At 42.5% G+C, this 19595-nt stretch overlaps 1 long non-coding RNA gene across 2 annotated transcripts in view; it reads right to left on the bottom strand.

Annotated features, from left to right (window-relative positions):
- The window catches only part of LOC141279782 (uncharacterized), a 72833-nt gene that overhangs the window by 7180 nt on the left and 46058 nt on the right, over window positions 1-19595 (bottom strand). The window contains exons 2-3 of one of the 2 annotated variants that reach the window (XR_012334681.1): window positions 3227-3319; window positions 1494-2447 (exon numbers count right to left, since the gene is read on the bottom strand). This is a non-coding gene — a long non-coding RNA (uncharacterized lncRNA). The remainder of the gene's footprint in view (window positions 1-1493; window positions 2448-3226; window positions 3320-19595) is intronic. The other variant, XR_012334682.1, reaches the window with a different exon arrangement.

Here is a 19595-nt window from a genome sequence, read left to right as displayed (position 1 = left end):
ATCTTTACCCCCTAGTATTACTCCCATGATTACATGGTAAAAGGGATTTTGCAGATGTGATTAAGGTTACTAATCAGTTGACCTTGAAATAGGGAAATTATCTGAAAGGACATAACCCGCTCACATGAGTTCTTCAGAAGCAGAGAGTTTTTATCAGCTGGTGGCAGAAGGGTCATCACATAAATTCAAAGTGTGAACAGGATTGGACGCAAGAGAGAAATTCTGTTGCTGGCTTTAAAGTTGGAGAAGGCCATACGGAAAGGGCCTGGGAGAGGCCTCTAGGAGCTGAGAGCAAATCCCCAGATGACAACCAGCAAAAAAAAAAAAATGGTGACTTTGGTCCCACAGCTGAAAAAACTGGAATCTGCCAACAACTGGAAAATCTTGGAAGTAGATTCTTTCCAGAGTCTCCAGATAAGACCCCAGTCTGGCTAATACCTTGATTTCAGCCTAGTGAGACCCTAAGCAGAGGACCTCTCCGAGACTTCTGATGTATAGAACTGTGAGCTAACAAATGAATGTTAAGGCACTAAGTTGGTGGTATTTTGTTATACAGCAATAGAAAACCAATGCATAGGAGGTGAAGATGGGACTTGGGGAGAAAGAATTGGATGAAAGAGGCCTGGGGCAGGCTTCAGAAGTGAATAAGGAGAGAAGGGAAGAAACTGAGCCAGGGAAAGAGGTCGTAAAAATGATGTTGTAAACTTTGCATAATAAGTGAAAGACTGTGGAAGTGCAGAGAGGCAAACCTGAGAAGGCCTCATGTTGCCTTAGACGTGTGCCTAAGGAGAGAGAGAAAATGAGACAGCACTCCTTATTTCATAACATACAAAGGTATAAGACATGTAGACGCAGGGAGAACACCATTTGAACATGAACGCAACCATCTGTAGGCCAAGGAGAGAAACCTGGAGTAGATCCTACCCTCTAAGCCCTTGGAAGAAACCAGCCTGCTGACATCTTGATTTTGGACTCCTAGTCTCCGGAACTGTGAGACAGTACATTTCCGTTGTTTCAGCCACCCAGTCTATGGCATTTTTTTATGCAGCCCTAGAAAACTAATGCCAAAATCTCTTTTAGTTTGCTACGGCTGCCGTAACAAAGTACCACAGACTGCGTGGCTTAAACAACAGAAGTGAACTGTCGCACAGTTCTGGAGACTAGGAATCCAAAATCAGGGTTGGCAGGGTGGGCTCCTTCTGAGAGCTGTGAGGGAAGGATCTCTTCCAGGCCTCTCTCCTTGGCTTGTAGACGACCATCTTCTTCCTAGGTCTGCTCATAATCATCTTCCCTCCATGCATGTCTGTGTGTTCAGATTTCTCCTCTTATAAGGATACCAGTCATAATGGATTAGGGCTCCCCCCACAGTGACCTCATTTTAACTTGATTGCCTCTGTAAAGACCCTATCTCCAAATAAGGTCATATTCTGGGATACTGGGGGTTAGAATGTAAACATTTGGCTAATGTATGACTTTTAAGGGTAATATGTTACCTTTAAAAATACTGTTGGCTTGGGCTTCCCTGGTGGCGCGGTGGTTGAGAGTCCACCTGCCGATGCAGGGGATGCGGGTTCGTGCCCCGGTCCAGGAAGATCCCACATGCAGCGGTGCGGCTGGGCCCGTGAGCCATGGCCGCTGAGCCTGCGCGTCCGGAGCCTGTGCTCCGCAACGGGAGAGGCCACAGCAATGAGAGGCCCGCGTACCGCAAAAAAAAAAAAACAAAAAAACAAAAAAAACTGTTGGCTATACATGAAGGTCGTGGTGGGCAGAGCCTCATACTGGGTCAGTGTGACCTGAAGCCAGTCCTCATAGTTCTGACTCTGTGACCTTAAGCCACATCACGTCTCCATACCTGCTTCCCCATCTTTAAAACAATGTCCTTTCTAACACGCAGTGATTTTATCTTATTATATCATTCTGCACTTACTAAAGTACTTCAAACTATGCAGAAATGGGGCAGCTTAATTCAGCAATCATTGAATACACACCTTTTCTGAGCCAAGCACTCTGCTAGGTGACAAGAACACAGAAATGGGTGTGGAACAGCAGTTGACCTCAAGAAACTCCCAATCTAGTGGGCTCTAGGTGTCATATTTTTAAATTGGCAAATGAAAGAAAGTCTACCCATTAATTGTGGGAATTTGGTGTATATTAACTCTCCTTCTCACTCTAAACTCATTGCATGAATATAGAATGATGCTAATCCTTCTAAGATCAGAAGAATCGAAAAGTGGAAAGGCACCTAAAATGTACTGGTGACTGACTATGCATCGGGTATTTTACTTCCATCCTCCTCTAATACTCAAAATTATTCCAGGCAGAATTTGTCTGAGAAAAACCCAAGTCCAAGAGCAAAAGGCAAGGGAGAAAAATCCAACTCCCTTAGTGGTATTATGAGGAATTCCTGTGGAGTCTTTGTACCTTATATGTCAGCATAGTGGAACCACCTATATATCAAAATGACATTGAAAAAATATATTTTAAGGTCTCCATAGTGAACATAAAAGCTGTCAGCCACCTGAATACATAATAACACCAACTGCTGCTTTACACTCGATGCAGCAAAGTTTAAAGGTGAATCCTAAGCAGACGCATAAATAAGAGCACGATAACCACTGGAGAAGATTGAGATTGGATCTGGAGCTACGAGGGCTGAAATCTGCCTTGGACATTTCTAATGACTGCTGAACAGAAGATAAGTGATCTGTGTCTTAGTTACAGACTTGAAGGTACATCGGACCCATTAAAAGGTAATTTGGGAAATAATAGTTACGATAATAATGTTAATGAAATAATAATAGCACTTCTCTCTGACCTTGGCTGGGTTATGGCTCCAGCCGGCTTCCTCTGAGCCCAGCCATTTAGCTTGCACTAGCTTTCAACTGCTCATCACAGCATCTGTACTCATTCCCAGAGCTGGCGGGCAACCTCCTACCTTTGAACTGAGTAAATAAACATGACAGTGAGCCCTTCAATGGATGCCCACCCAGGGTTATTATAACGGCTTTGGGCCAGTCTGTCCTAAAACTGCAGAGAGGTTTAAGGTGCTTTGCCATTTACTGGAATCCCACGTTGAACGGGAAGACTTATTGGGGCCAGTGATTCTAAAATAATAAATACAAAAGACATGGGAGTCAAATCCAAACCCGCACCAAACTGCCTGGCAGGTTGCAGAGCAAATCTAAACACACAGCCTTCTACAGGAGCAAATGTAGAGAAAACCCACCAAGCTCTTGTCATTCCAGCCGAACTATTTATAAACACTCTTTTAGCCAAGGTTCAGTTTTTAGCTCATTCTCTTGCCGATGTCTAGTGTTATCTGAAAGTAGAAACAAAAAATTACCTTTCACCAATGCACATAGACAAAGCTGGGTTTTTTTCACGACCTAGGAACAACCCTGGGGTCAGAAGTTTAGAAATGATTTGAGTGGCAGTCATTTCAGGGATGAGAAATATGACACAGTCACGGCTGAGTCTGAGTAGCAGAGAAATACAGCACTCACCCTTGCTTATCTCCCTTCTCTATTCCTGATTGACCTTATTTTTCCTTTGGTAAGACTTTCTGAGTTGCATATTCAAACAGATAACTGCTTACTGTCATATGCTATTTATCTTCTGTCAAAGGTTGAAAAAAGTACCAAACACAACCTCCACAGCTGTATTTGCCAATAATTTCTGGATCCGTTTGGGGCTGATCTCATTCTTATCCTCCCTCCAGCACCCATCAAAGTAATGAATGGTGTAACTTCTCTCTAGCGATGCTGGTATGAATAGTAATGTGCTGCGGTAGGGATTTTTGCTTCTCTCTGATTAATAGGTATTCAGGAATCACAGCCCTTTCACTGTTTTCTTTAGATTAGGGGGGAATCTTGGTGCATAGGGTTGGAATCTGAGCGGTAAGAAGCGGGCTTCTCAGATCGTGGTAGAAAGAACCGCCAGTTTACTTTTCTCTTGTGCTTTCATCTAACAAACTTAACTGGGTCATGGAGAGCTTGGGCTTGGGGTCACACTGGCCTGGACTGAATTCTTGTTTGGTAAGGAGGGGAAGCCGCTTAACCTCTTCTCAGGCTCTGTTCCCTCCCCAGAAGATAGGAGTAATATTACTACCAATCCCCAGGGGTGGGGTGAGGTTTAAATGCCGTAACACTCTGAGAGGCATTAGCAATGTGACAGCCAAGCTGTAGACTGCTCTGCTTATCAGATGCTGCCCGAATGATTATAAGGATCCCCGGGGAGCTTGGTCCGTTCCCAAACTGAGCTCTTCAATCCAGCCATGGTTAACTGGACACTGGGTGGGGGGGTCAGAGGAGAGTTTCCAATTGTTAAAGGAAGGAGGGGGCATTTTTAGGTTCTAATGCAGGCACGATAAAGAAAACACTTGGGTACATAGACATAAGAATGCTCATGGAATTGGTCCCCTGGATTGAACTGATAATGGTGTTTACAAATTTAGGGTCCTACTTTCAAACGGGAATGTTTGGTAAGCTTTGGACAAATTCTAGTCTCTATCCCAAATTTTCAAATGGGATCATGATCGTACACTGGTTCTCAAAGCCTGGTCCCTGCAGCAGCAGCACAGATGAACTTTTCAGAAATGCAAATGCCTAGGCCCCACTCTTGACCTAATAAATCAGAAATTACGGGAGTGGAGGCCAGCAATTTGTGTTTAACAAGCCCAGGTGAATATGATGCATGTTACAGGACTCGTACCTTCTCTGCATATGTGGATCCCTTTTACTGGTATTCTTAACTTGAAACAAATGAACAAACAAAGACCCTCACTTTTCTAATCCTATAGTTGGCAGGATGAGATTGAGCCATCCTTGAAAACTAGTCCTTAGAGCAGGTGTGAGTAAGCCGAATCTGCAGGCTATAAGTGATTGGTTCTTAAAAGCAGCTGGTCAATCTAATCCGTCATCTCACTGTGACAGGCCTTCTAGATGGAGTGCTAAATGCAGTTCAGTAAACTTAATAGTATGTTTACTCACCCTATGGTATCCTTACTCTGTTAGAGATTAGTACTAGGAATTAGTGGAGTTGAGGCTTTTAGTCCCTGCAAACACTGTAGCTGAGAATAAAAGATCCTAAAGTAAAAGGTGTTAATCTGCTTATTCTCAAAGTCTGAGATAAGCACCGATGTCAAATCTAAGCAGTGTGGAGAGCAGACTTCCCCACTAGGTTTGGTGAATGGGATGCCTGAGAAGAGCATGGCTGCAGTGGATTTGGTTTTTGTGTCCTTATCATCTGTCACACCCATCTCCCTTTGGGGAGCAGCCATAGCATCAGATTTGCTCCACTCTTAGCTTTAGCAGTGGGCCCCAACTCAATGAAAGGCAGAGTAATCCTCTCCAGAGCCCTTACCATGGTGATGGGCTAGGAAACCCTGTCTGGCCAATTTGAACAGGCATTCCCCTGGCTGCAAAAATCGAGATGGTCCAAGCAGGGGGATTTCTGTTAGGATACAGAAGCTCCTTGTTAGCAGTGTGTAGGGTGGGGAGTCGTTTGCCCCATGCGTGATGGTCACCTGCAGACAAGGCTGACACATAGGGCCATAAGTGTGAGTTGCTATTATTATCAATATTATTCTTCCTCTCATCACCTACCCCTTTCTTGAAGGGAACAAGATGTCTAAAAGAGCTTCTGAACAGGGTGACCTAGAAGGAAGAAACGACTTGGAGCAGAGATAGAGAAATACTCAAGAATTTCCAAGAAAAAGAATCAAAAGGAGACATGAGCAGGAAATGATTATCTCTAAGTCTTGTGAAACACACACACACACACACACACACACACACACACACACACACACACCCCACCCCCCCCTTGAGATGTTAACTGCAAAGTAAGCACCACCTATTCCCTGCTAAAGGGGAGGATTAGATAAGGCTTCAGGAAGATCTGAGGCTCTTGAGGTGAGATCCAAATAATCTAGACAGAGAGTAGAAGGAAAGAACCTTCTAGACATGTGCAAAGATCTCGTAGCGAGTGGAAACGAGTTGAGTATAAGGACCTGAGAAAAAAGCCAGAGAAACTGAAACAGAGTAAGAATGGTAAAACATGGTATAGACATCGGGCACATAGACACTAAAAATGACCATGGAATTGCTCTCCTGGATTGAAGTGGGTCAAGAGGATGAGGATTAGATCACATAGGTCTTTTAGGCCATATTAAAAGTTGTGGTCTTAAGAGCAATGGAAAGCTGCAAGTTGCATGTGGTACCATGATGAATTTTTCAGGGAGATACATCAATGCCTAGTTCTCAGTCATAGCTTCTTAGAAAAGGTGTAAAGACTTTATAACACCCCATCCTCTTAGCAGAGTCCAAGCGTTCCTGCCATGGCTATGATGATCTACAGGCCAATGGAGGAAGATAAGAAACAAGTTAGCTTCCAGGCATGGGAAGCCCAAAACAGCCCTACACTCCAAAATTTGATGTTCATCCTCCTTGGCATCCAGACTCTGCCATAGAAATGAGTTGGGAATGAGTCCCATCTGATGGAAAGAACTTTCCCAGCTGCTATTTCCCCTCTGGAGCTCTAGTCCACAGGCCTGCAACTAGTATACCAACCCAATGGTGTGTCATCTAACAAATCCAGGTAATTTACTACCCCCGATGACTATTCTCCTCAATTTTTAGACAAGCTTTCATTTTTCTTGACATATTCATGTTTCTGAAACTAAGAAAGTTCTTAGAATCATGACGTACATTTAATATAAGATTTCTTTTTTCTTTGCCTCCATTTAAAAAGCTGATGATAAAGGATGTCTGAATGCATCAAGGAAATGCCACAGATTTGATACTCATGATTCTAACTCTCTTTTCATTTTAATAACCTCTACATTTCTCATTTTTCGCACTGGAACATAATTGCTTGCCTAGTTTTTTTCTCTTCCACTAAGCAGTGAGCTCCTTAGGACAGAAATCGCTTTATTCATCTTTATATATTTCCTGCCCCTTCCAGCAAATTGTACCTAGTAGGACCTGGCACATAGTAGAGGTGGAATATTTGTTGAATTAATGAATGAACCAATAAGTGAATAAATAAATAATATTACATATATGATTCAAGCATAGTCCTAAACATCCCTGGAAAAAAAATACAGGTACCTTTTTTTATCTGTAATCTGGTTTGAACTTGGCATACCCAACATTTTTAAGTATTCACGATGAACAAGGCTCTGTGCTAAGAGCTTTACATGTAATGTCTCATTTAATTTTCAAATGAACTCTCAATTGATCACATGTTCTCTTAACCACTTAACTAGCATATATACTGAGGTCAACAATTATTTGCCCCAAAGTAACCCATTTGTAAGTAGAATCACCATTTCTCAGCTCTGCCTAGCTGACTCCACTGCCTGTCCTCCCAGCCGGTGCACTGAAACATTTTAAACATATCTTTTCCAGGTTTGAAATTAGGGAACGGAGTCCTCTGAAAGTCTAGTGTTTGCATGCTTTCCAATCCTTCGGTCATAACGTTGCCATCTGGAGTTGTCAGAAACACTCTAGGATAAGGGAGGAGCACCTTCAATTCCTTTGTCGCATGGAGACCCCATTCAGGAAAAGATATTTACGTTAATAGAATCATCTGCATATTTCCCTCTATTCAGTGAACTTCTTTTATCTTATTTCATGTGGGTGAGGTTTATCCTCACATTTCCACTTTGAATGTAGAAATACATTCTTGCTAAATCAGACACCTCTTTTTCTTTCGAAAGAAAAGTGGAAAGAACTGCAAGATACCGTAACGATATGATGATGGTGCAAAATATTCAGCCTAGATTAAATTTAGTGGGGAGGTACCGTTATATATTTAGATATGTCAAATCACATTCCTTGAAACATGCTGTATTAGGAACTGCTCGTTGTTCCTTCATGCTTTCCCCTTTCTCTGTAGAAAGAGACCTCTGATTATTAATTGGGTATCTGACCACCCAAAACAAAGACTATACTTATCAGAGTTGGGGCCATGTGTCTAAATTCCGGCCAATACCTCTGTAAATGTGAGTATCCCGTGGCAGCTTTAAGAATCTTCCTGAAAAGTCTGCTGCTGTGCTCCCTTTGCTCCACCTTCTTTATTTCTTCTTTGCTGATGGCTGAAAGTTTATTGTGTTGGCCGGAGGTAAAGCAGCCATATTGGACCATGAGGTGATCTTGGAAAAGAGGCCATACATAGTGGAAATATAAGATAGAACAAGCCTGGGTTCCTGAGGTTTTCATGGAATAGAACCTTCATAATAACCCCGTACTGATGTTGACATGAGCGAGAATAAACTATAAGCCATTGTTTTAAATTTATTCATTTAAGGCAAACTCAATCCTAATCGACACACATGCCAATAGCATTCACTAAGACCCTGATAGTAGTAATGGCTAGACTACAAATATGGACGTCAACCTTATACCAACCTTGTAACAGGATCCAGTTCTATTAAGATGTGGGTATTTCATGCAACTGCCATTTGGAATTATAATAGAAATGGTGGTCATTTCTTAAGGGCTAGGTAGTTACAGAATTAATAGACAAGCAAAACACCAAAAAACAAAAACAAGAAGATGGACAGTTCAGCCTCTGGGTACAAGGCAAGAAGGAGAGTTACCTAAGAACTAGAGAAATAAGAGAACAAATTAAAATGTACGTGAAAGGGTTCAATCAGAAGTAGCATTTCAAAGCAAGCTTGGGTTGACCCTTTGAGATCTGTCTAGAACAACTCACCTCCTATACCTGAGAAGACACCAAGGTTGGGTGGCTTGTAAAATGATTCTTTCTTGACTTTTTCCATCCAGTCTCTGCAAAAACACTTTTCAAACTAGGGACCTTTTTTTGGGGGGGGGGGGGGGATTTTTAAATTTTATTGAAGTATAGTTGATTTACAATGTTGTGTTAATTTCTGTCTAGTCAGGTGACTCATACATATATATATATATATTCTCTCTATATAATATACTATATATATTCTATATATATACAATATATATTCTATATATATATATACTCTTTTTCATATTTTTTTCCACTATGGTTTGTCACAGAATACTGAATATAGTTCCCTGTGCGATACAGTAGGACCTTGTTGTTTATCCATCCTGTATATACTAGTTGGCCTCTGCTAATCCCAAACTCCTGTTCCTTCCCTCCTCAACACCCCCTCCCCCTTGGCAACCACAAGTCTGTTCTCTATATCTGTGAGTCTGTTTTTGTTTCGTAGATATATTGATTTGTGTCATATTTTAGACTCCACATATAAGTGATATCAATATGATATTTGTCTTTCTCTGACTTCCTTTGCTTAGTATGATCATCTCTAGGTCCATCCATGTTACTGCAAATGGCATTATTTCATTCCTTTTTTATGGCTGAGTAATATTCCCTCGTATATATGTACCACATCTTCGTTATCCATTCCTCTGTCGATGGACATTTAGGTTGTTCCCATGTCTTGGCTATTGTAAATGGTGCTGCTATGAACATAGGGGTGCGTGGACCTTTTCAAATTATAGTTTTGTCTGGGTATATGCCCAGGAGTGGAATTGCTGGACCATATGGCAATTCTATTTTTAGTTTTTTGAAGAACCTCCATGCAGTTAAACTAGGGATCTTGTTAAAAATGCAGATGCTGCTTCAAAGGACCCGGGTGGGACCCAAGACTCTACCTTTCTAACCAGCTCCCAGATGCTGATGCTCAGGCAGCTGGTCCATCTATGGACCATGCTTGGAGTAGAAAGCCTCTGCACAACTGCCATAGAGATCTCTGAAAACCTACATCAGATCATGTCAGTCCCCTGCTTAAAACCCTCCAATAGTTTCCCACTGTGATTTGGGTTAAATCCAAACTCCTTATTGTGTCTCTTGCGACCCAGTGTCATCTGGTCTCTGCCCATATTTTTGGCCACATTTCAACCTACCTCCTGCCTGGTCCACTCTCCTCCAGCCTTCCTGGACTGATTTCTGCCTCTCAAAGATGTCAGCCTTATCTCAGCACCTTGTTTCATTCTTTTCATGGCATCTATCAATACCTGAAATTCTGATGTATTCTAAACCTGTAGAATATAAGCTGTTGGTCTATAATATATATCACTGTAGTCCCAACGCCTGCTATATCAGCACAGTGCCTGCTATGGTACAGGTGCTCAATACAAAAGAACACCAAAAGCTAATGTTTGGGCCACAAAAGTAGCAAAAACAATTGATCCTGAGGTCCAAAATTCTGGTGGACAAAAGGAGCCGGAGGACCAAGTAAAGATGCCATTCTCTGCCATACACAGACACACATAGCTTGTGTCCTAGAAGAACTGACTCCAGTTTAAGTCAAATCCCTACAGCAAATAGCATCAGAACCGAACTTCCTGAGTCCCAGTGGATGGCTGATCCCCAACAATGTCCAACAGAAAAAAGCCCATAACAGGGGCCCTTGGATGCTGCTTGGTGTTTGTTGCAAGAGCAGCCTCTAGGCTCCACAGAAAGGCTTTTGTGATAGCGATGATTTCTGGGGGTCACCCCGACTGAGACCCATCTCTGAATGTGACCCCGTTTCCCAACGAAGGCCTCTGGAGGAGTAAGCGCCCCCATGCCTTTCTGCCAGTCTCTGCTTGCAGTGCTATAAAATCCAAGCAAACATGTCCTTTCCAGAAGGATGACCTAGCTCATGCCAGGGAAATAGCCATCATGCGTTTCCTTTCAACTCACCCCTGATTCTCTCCCCAAGGATGGAAATAAAACACTTTGAAAGTCTGAGAACATTCAAAATAAGCCATCATTTAGAAGTGACGGCCTCTCGTGCTGTGCACATAAATAGAAATCCATGCTAACCTCAAACACATTTATAAGGTCTTCGTAAAGAGTTCGCCTTTTCTCCATAAAAATCCGAAAAGATTAATTAGGGACAGGATGACTCATCCATGTAGATTGATCAAATGTATCTCTGAGGGTCAGACTGGAAACAACGCCTAGATACATTAACGTACAATTTGCCCACAGTGATGAGTCTATTTATTTTACTTGCTGACAATTTTTCTGGAATTAAGTCATTGTTAATCTTCGTCTGGAGGGAGAGACAGGACCACCCTATTCACCATCCAAGAAGCCATCTTCTCTCACTTTGCAGACTAACATTCTCTCTCCAAATGTGCAGGGTCCTTTAGAACTTGGAAAGTGACCAAGATAGCACAGAATACAGGGAGTACTATTAAAGTTGCATCCCACACTCAGCCCACTGCTTCTCTCATTAGCTCTCTGAACAATGTCTCTTCCCTCTCCGAATTTCTTCTCCTTTTTTATACCCTTTGCATCAGGACACATTCACTAAAAAAAAACCTTTTGGGAAGTAATGTCCCCTTTCCAAAAACAAAGTATTAATTATATACTGATATCTAGGCCTAAAGGGTAATAGCTAACGTTGGGTGGTAACCACGCATAATAATATACTGTATTGCTTGCGTTGTGTTCTTTATTTCAATTAGTAGTCACAAAACGGCTGCAGGGAGATTGGGAAATGTAAGTATTCACATCCTTGTCTCACAGGTTAGTGAAACTGGGATTCAGAGAAACAGGTCTTCGGCTGTGTTCACTGAGCTAGAAGTGACCAAAGCAGACTTCATAGCCTGGTACGTTGGATAGCAAGCCCTGCTCTTAGCTCTTGGGCCATGTTGTGTCACAGATGTCATGTTGAATCTGTCACTTCTACTCCTCTGCTCCCCCATGGGGGCTCAAGATTGCACAGTTGAAGACTGAGAATAAACTTTCTCCCCTGAGTGGCATCAGCATCCACATCTCTGGGAGCCAATCAAGCTCATCGTGAGCCCCAGACACATTTGTCAGTTCAGGCACACATTATGTGGGTAGTTTTCCTTTGGCTGTTCCTTGGTGATGGTGGCCAGTTCTCTGGCACTTATCTAAGCCATGTTTATTAATATAACTGCTAGGAGGTTTTTAAAGAGCCGATCATACTTCTAGACTGACCACATGGTTCTAAAAAGAGTCTACCAACACAGCCATAAAGAAAACAAAGCACTCTGAGTGGAACGTAAAAGGAACCAGGATCCTATCTTCCTCATCAAAGTGGTGCAAGACTGGGTATGGTGGGCTCGCCGCACCACCACTGTTCTGGAGCAAGTTGAGCAGGTTAGTTACCCTCTCTGAGCCTCAGTTTTTCTGTCTGTAGAAGTGGTATATTAACTTATAAGGTGGTTGAGAATATTACATGAGATAACGAGGGCAAAGCAAGAAGCATGGTGACTGTCAAATAATAAATGCTCGATCAATGAGAACTATAATTGTTGCTGATCCCTGTCTTACATTCTATATAACATAAATAATAACGATGATCATTGCCAGCCATCTCTTTAAGATTATCTGTGTACCAGGCACTGTTCTAAGCACCGTTCAGTGCTCACAACAGTTCTATGAGTGCTGTTGTATTCCCTCTTTACAGATGGGTATGCTGAGGTCCAGAAAGGAACATTTATTTGTCCAAGGTCACACTGCCAGTCATTCCCCATTGAAAAACAGGCCCTTTAGCTCCAGAGCTCACTCTCTTAATTATCATGCTCCATGGGAAGTGGTTACACAGCCACAAATCCAGTGGATTACAACATAAACCTCTGAAACAGAAGAGGCAGGGTAGTTTAGCCTCCAGGGCCCGGCCTATCTCCTCCTTCCCCACTCTTCCTACCTTCCCCTAACCACCATTTGAGTGTTTAATCCAACATGTAGCTAAGGAGAAAACAGAGGAGAGGTTTGTTCCACCAGAGTTCCTTCTCAAGTGGAGCCTCCCAACAGTTTTTAAGATAAAATGATGATGTCATGGTTATTAAGACAACAAGGAAAAAAAATAGAAAAGTACCATGAAAGTAAAAGTGTTACAGGCAAAAAACAGTGGTTCAGGCCCTGGATTTCTCTAATTCAGCCGATTCCCCAGACTTACTCTCCCCGTAAGAGAAGCTTCTATCCTAAGTCCTTACCCTCCTCTAATCACCAACCTCCTACCAGCCACTCCTTTCACCCAGATCTGATGGATTCCTACTCATCCATCAGATTTCAGCTTAGACCTCACCTCCTCCAGAAGGCCTTCCTGGATCCCCCTGCCCAGCCCCCTACAGCAGGATTAAGCAGCTTCTTCAGGTCTCCTGTAGCATCCATCACACTTTTGTAAGTGCAATGGACTATAAGCTCCATGAGGGCAGCATCTAACTCCAGCAAGTATTCTTCTGTATTCTCAGAGTCTATCATTTTGCCTGCGATATAATTAGACACGTCAGTAAACATACGTTGTGTACCTTTGAGAGCCACAAAGCATGCCACTTCTTTTAAGGTTTAGAATAAGGTGATACAATTCTTAAAAATGCACTTTTTCGTGACTCAAAAGGGATATAAACAATTACAGAAAAGTAACAGCCAATCTATTTTCTTAGGTCACTCCACTCAATAATTTGGAAACCTGGGCAAAGTATAACAGTACTTTCTACTGGAACATTCTTCCCTAAAAGGATCCCAAATCCCTCCTCCTGTTGTTTATACTCATTCCACTTCATTTGGTTCCCTTTGAAGGTAATTCTCAGGGGCTTCATGATTATTATGATATTTTCCTTTAGCTTTCTCTTCTCTGAGTTAATAACCTTGGCTTCTTAAACTTTTCCCTATAAAAATCTATTAATAATTTTCATTGCTTTCCCACTTCTCCATACTACTCATATCTTAATGCATATTGTTAAATCTCGTAAAGAAAGGAAGTTAGTTTGAGGTCTCTATTCTTACCTTTGTTCTCTGAGGGCTAAAATACAAAAAAAAAAAAAAAAGAAAAACAGTGATTATATCTACAAAGTAAGGAATAAGATATGGGTTTAAATAATGGTCATCTGGTCTCATCTTCCTCTTTTTTGCCTTTTTGATATTTGAGGCTCATCTTTTGAAACATGCTCTACTTTCTACTAAGTTCTAGAAGACAGAGATGATGTGAAGTCTATGGTTTAGAATAAGCATGTACATTAAGACATTAGAAATCATTCCACATTTCTAGAATGGTCCCATTTCAAATATTTGGATCTGTTTTTCCATGAGTAGAACTCGTAAGTGTCCTATCTGTTTCCTAATTTGAGGCTCCAAAAATATGATCAACTACATATGGTATATAATCTCTAGGTAATGATGTTAATATCAGTAGGAAATGTTGATTGCAGCCTCCTTCTGTAGCTGGTGCTATGCTAGTCATTCAGAGGCATTTTCTCTTTTAGTCATTAAAACATCTTTATGAGATAGATATTCTTTCATCCCCATTTTACAGATGAGAAAATTGAGTCTCAGAAAAACTTATATAAAATCACCCACCAGTAGGTGGCGGAGCAGGGACTCCAACAGGTCTGACAGTATACTCTAAGCTGGAGGCCCTAGAAGTACTGATTTTTGGGGTTTTGTTTGTCTCTTTGTGTTTTCGTAAATGACCTGATCCACCATCAAGCACACAGTAGTTTTATAATAATTCTTCGATCTGTTGACGTAGGGAAGCAGTACCTTTTATACTGTACTGGCAAGACTCTAAATTGGTTCAACTACTTTGGAGCATCTGTCCATTGGGGCATCTGGCCACATCTAGGATCATCTGGCAGCATCTGGGGGTGTTGAAGATGTGCATCTCCTAGGGCCCAGCCATGATTCCCTAGGCAGTATGGCAAATACCACTGGTCATCTGACCCAACCCCCTTCCACAGCCCGATGCTGTCCAGAAATTTTCCTGTAATTGGCTGAGGGATAAACCACATGACCCTGTTCTAGCCAACAGGGTGTAAGTGAAAGTCACTGAGTAGGCCTTCTTGGAAAACTTGTTTACAGGGATAGTACGACTAGACTACTTTATCTCCTGTACCTTCTTCCTGACTGGAGCATGACACAATGTCTGGAGTTGCTACAACTATGCTGTGGTTATAAAACAGCAAACCTGTGGGCAAAAGTTCACCCTGTAAGGATGACGGAGCAGAGAAATGGAACAAACCTGGATCCCATTGGCATCATTCAACTGGCCTGGCAGCCCTGGAATGCCTAGGTGGCGTAATGTTAGGAAGAATAGCCTCTTGTACCATCAATTCACTGTTAGTTGGCTTTCTTTTCACCAGAGTTCTCTAGAGAATCTCTCACATGTACACAAGATGACATACACAGGTGTTTGTAATGTGAAAAATCACAAACAAAGCTTAATGTCCATCAAGAGGAAAACATAAATAAATAGCATACTCATGCAATGATACACGGCAATTAAAAAGGAGTAAACTAGATCTACACATAACAACATAATTCTTTTTTATTTTATTGAAGTATAGTTGATTTACAATGTTGTGTTAGTTTCTGGTGTACAGAAAAGTGATTCAGTTATACACATCTATAACAGTTTGGGTCTGCTAACCCCAAACTCCCAATCCATTCCATCTTCCCACCTTGGCAACCACAAGCGTAAGGTGACACGTAAAGCCATATACTTTATTATTATAATTACCATCAGCCAGGAAGGCTGTATTGAGGAGTGAACTTTCCATGAGCCCTGAAGAGAGGGTAGGATGAGAAGATTTAGGTAGGCAGTAGAGGTGAAGGAGCTTTATGGACTGAACTGTCTCCCCAAAATGTACAAGTTGAAACCCTAACCCCCAGTGTGACTATATTTAGAGACAGGGCCATTAAAAAGGTAATTAAGGTTAAATCATGTCATAAGACTGGGACACTAATAGGACTGATGTCCTTGTAAAAAGAGGTAGAGACATCAAGAGTACACTAATACAGAGAATAAGCCATGTCATGACATAGTGAGAGGGTGGTTGTCTACAACCCAAGGAGAAAGGCCTCAGGAGAAACCAGACCTGCTGACACCTTGATCTTGGACTTCCAGCCTCCAGAACTGTGAGAAAATACAGTTCCGTTGTTTAAGTCTGTGGTATTCTGTTATGGCAGCCCGAGCAAACTAACACAAGGAGTATGTCTAGAACTGTGGTTCTCAGTAGTGAATGATGCTACGTAACAGGGGGATTTAAGAAATTGGTGGGGGGAGGGTCATGTTTGATGGTCACAAAGCTGAGGAGCACAGGAGGCATTTTATGGGCAGAGGCCAGGGAGGCAAAACCTTTTTCAGTGCCCAGTTCAGTCCTCACGACAAAAGAACAATTCTGTGTCCCAAATGCCTTTAAAATATCCCACAGGACATTTATGAGAGGAGAAACCTGTGTATAATTATCTCAAGCTACAAAAAAATGCAAAACAGTGAGGTTTTTTTGGCCAGGTAATATTATACACTGAATTTTCCAGGAAAGTGGCTAGTATGTAGATTAAGGGAGGATTGTACTTTCGTTTTCTTAAGAACTTTGCCAAAAGGTACTCACCACCATTCTGGAAAATTCTATTGCTGACAGTAATGCTAACGATGTTTATATTGTCCACACGACATATCCTGATCAGTCTTCATTCATAGCCATAGTATGTGCCAAGAGTCTGCAAACTCCAGCGAGCTGGCCAAATCCAGCCTACCGCCTGTTTTTGCACATAAAGTTTTATTGGGACACAACCGTGCTCATTCATTTACATACTATGTATGGCTGCTTTCTCAGTAAAATAGCAGAATTGAGAATGGCCTGCAAAGCCTAAAGTATTCACTCTCTGACGTTACAGAAATGTTTGCAATCCCCTGGTATAAACTTGGTTCTGTGTCTAGTACTAACATCCAATTATTTCAGTACCTAATCTAATTTAATCCTACAATATTTACCTATTGAAATATATATGATTTTATTGTCTTACTTCTCCTTTAAGTTCTATTAATTCTAGTTAATGCGTTATGTAGATTCATTTGAAGTTGTGTAGGTATCTCTGTATCTGTGACATTCACTTTAGGAAAGAAGTGGAATTAATTTCAGTAAAGAGGGGGGAGTATTTCTAAATATTCTCAAAGGTTGAAGAACAACTACTCTAGACCTAAAAGAACAAAGACCGTGAAGAACAAAGAAAGAGTTATGTGACCAAGAAGAAAATTGAAAACAGGCACCATGTTGAAGATGAACTGACCTTAAGCTCCAGGAAAAAAGCTACTGGGTTTATCTGTACATCACTTAACTCAGGAACTGGTACACAGGACTCACTCTGTAAACACTCGGCTGAATTCTCCCATGAATGGAGGGGATGGATGAGGCATATGAATGACAGAAGGACAAAAGACGGGGGTAGAGAGCTTCCTTTCTCAAGGGGTCATCAAGCAGAAGCTCAATGGTCATTTGCTGGGCAGTTTATAGCAGGGATTCCTTCATACAAGGACCAACTGAGTGGACCAGAGAACTCTCTAGGTCTCTAAAACTCCACTTCTAAGGTTGAGATCCAATATTGCAAAGATGTAGAGTTCGTTACTTAGAGCAGCAAAGACCTTCTTCAAATTTTAGACTGAATATGATCTAAAACTATCAAGATCTGCCCAACCTCCTGACCTCATCCCTCAGCTCGTTACATGAGATAGTAGAGAGAAGGGGGTAGATTGTGGTAGTTAAGTATACAGGACTCTGGAATCAAATAGGTTTAGGTTGGAGGGTAGACTGTGGGCAAAGATGAACACCAAAATTCCTCTCATCCTTGAACGCACACCCCTTTGCCCAATATGTTGCTGCAGAGCCTTCCATCAGGAGGTGGAGTCTATCTCTCTACCCTTGGATCTGGGCTAGCCTCCTGACTTGCTTTGAGGGGTAAAATGCAGAACAAGGGACACGGTGTAACTTCTGAGCCTAGGTCTCAAGAGGCCTGGTAGCTTCTGCCTTTACTCTCTCAAAACGTACAGCCCCATATGATGAAGTATGGTCTAACTCAGGGACTGGCAGAGCATGACCCGTGGGCCAAATTCACCCCACCCCTTGTTTTTGTAAAGTTTTATTGGAACACAGCCATGCCCATTTGTCTACATACTGTCTATGCCTTCACATTATAAACAGCAGAGTTGAGAAGCTGCATCAGAGACTTAATGCCCTGCAAAGCCAAAAATGCTTACTATCTGGCCCTTTACAGAAGTTTGCTGAACCTTGGTCTGGCTGCTGCAGGATGAGACCACATGGGACCAAGAGGAGCTGTCTCAGCTGAGGTCTCCCCAGAACAAGCAGCTCCAAGTTAAACTACAAAATGGGTACATCTACACAAGTGATCGCAGGTGCGACCAGCAGAATAGCCCAGCTGAACTCAGCCCTAGTTACAGACCCATAAACTCATGAACAGATATGATGATTGTTGTTTTAGGGCGCTAAGTTTTGGGGTAGTTTGTTCTGCAGGAAGAAGTAATTGAGAGGGGCAGCCGGCAGCCATGGCTCTGCCACTCGAGGTATGTATAACAGTGTTTGTTCCCAGCTCATATTTTTGGAGGGCTCACCACTTCAGTGCAGGCTGGCTGGCTTCCAACTACCAGCATCTGGATCTCTCTGCCTGGGGGCTTTCTCCAAAGCCTTGTAAGGGCTCTGTCCAAGCTGGGAAATTAACACTCCATCTGTACCCCACCCACCCTTAATCAATGATCAACAGAAGTTGGTGTAAAAATACACTCCGGTTCCCTCACCCTCCGGAAGGGATAATTCTGAGGCATATGTTCTACACTGTTTTCCAGAGTTTCCCTGCAGGGTAACTCTCTGGTCTCCTACTACCTTGACAGTACACCCTTTATCAGCAGCCATCCCTTCCATGTCTGTTTTTCCCGTGGCTGTACTGATATTTCCTGAACATCCCAAATAAGCTACTTTCACTCAAATCCTGTCACAGATTCTGCTTCAAGTCAAAATACAAACCAAGAAGACACTGTGTAGCTTTAGACAAGTTTGTCTCTCTGAACCTTAGTTTCCTTATCTGTAAAATGGGAATCATAGGAGCATTGTATCATGGGACGTGGTCATGAGGACTCATCTGAGATACTGTCTGTAAAGCATCCAGCACTGCTCTCAGTGGCAACAGCGCACCTTAACTAGCCCCACCTTCTATCTGCATGCGTTCTGGGGATTGGCCAAGTGCATGCACAGAGCTCTGGTGATTGGCTAAGGCACCTCTAATGAGCCAGGCTCCTATTGAAGGACCGTCAAAAACCAGCATAGAGAGGCAGACGATGCCGGAGGACAACCCAAGTGTGCGGGGGTGGGGGGTGGGGGCTTATTGTGGCTTCCAGTCACGTCCCAGTTCAAAAGTCTGAGCGCCATGCCACAGATCTCCATCTCGAGGACACCGAGGCTCCTGACTTCTGAGTTGGAAGGCTGGGCTGGAGCCTGCTGCGTGCCTGACCCCAGGAACCTGCCCCCGACAGGAAGGAGAGATGTAGTCAAGGAAGTGTGGCAGGCCTGACTCCAGACAATTAGAAAAACATCATCATGCTTCACAGTGGAAGGTGAGCATGACTTCAATGTTGGCCTTAAAAAGAAATGGGGTGGGAGAGGATTCTTCCTTTTCTCCTTGAAGAGAGCAGTCTGTCTACTCAAAACCCTCCACTCCTTCTAGTAGTCTATAAATACACACCCAAACCCAGAGAAAAAACTAAGAGCGCACTTGTGCCTCCCCGACTACAAAACACGTTCCATTTGCTTTGGTCCCTTCTGTTCTCTTTGAAAGGTTGG

This window comes from Tursiops truncatus, chromosome 10 (assembly GCF_011762595.2).
Source record: "Tursiops truncatus isolate mTurTru1 chromosome 10, mTurTru1.mat.Y, whole genome shotgun sequence".
NCBI lineage: Eukaryota > Metazoa > Chordata > Mammalia > Artiodactyla > Delphinidae > Tursiops > Tursiops truncatus.
This window is presented reverse-complemented; position numbering and strand designations above follow the sequence as displayed.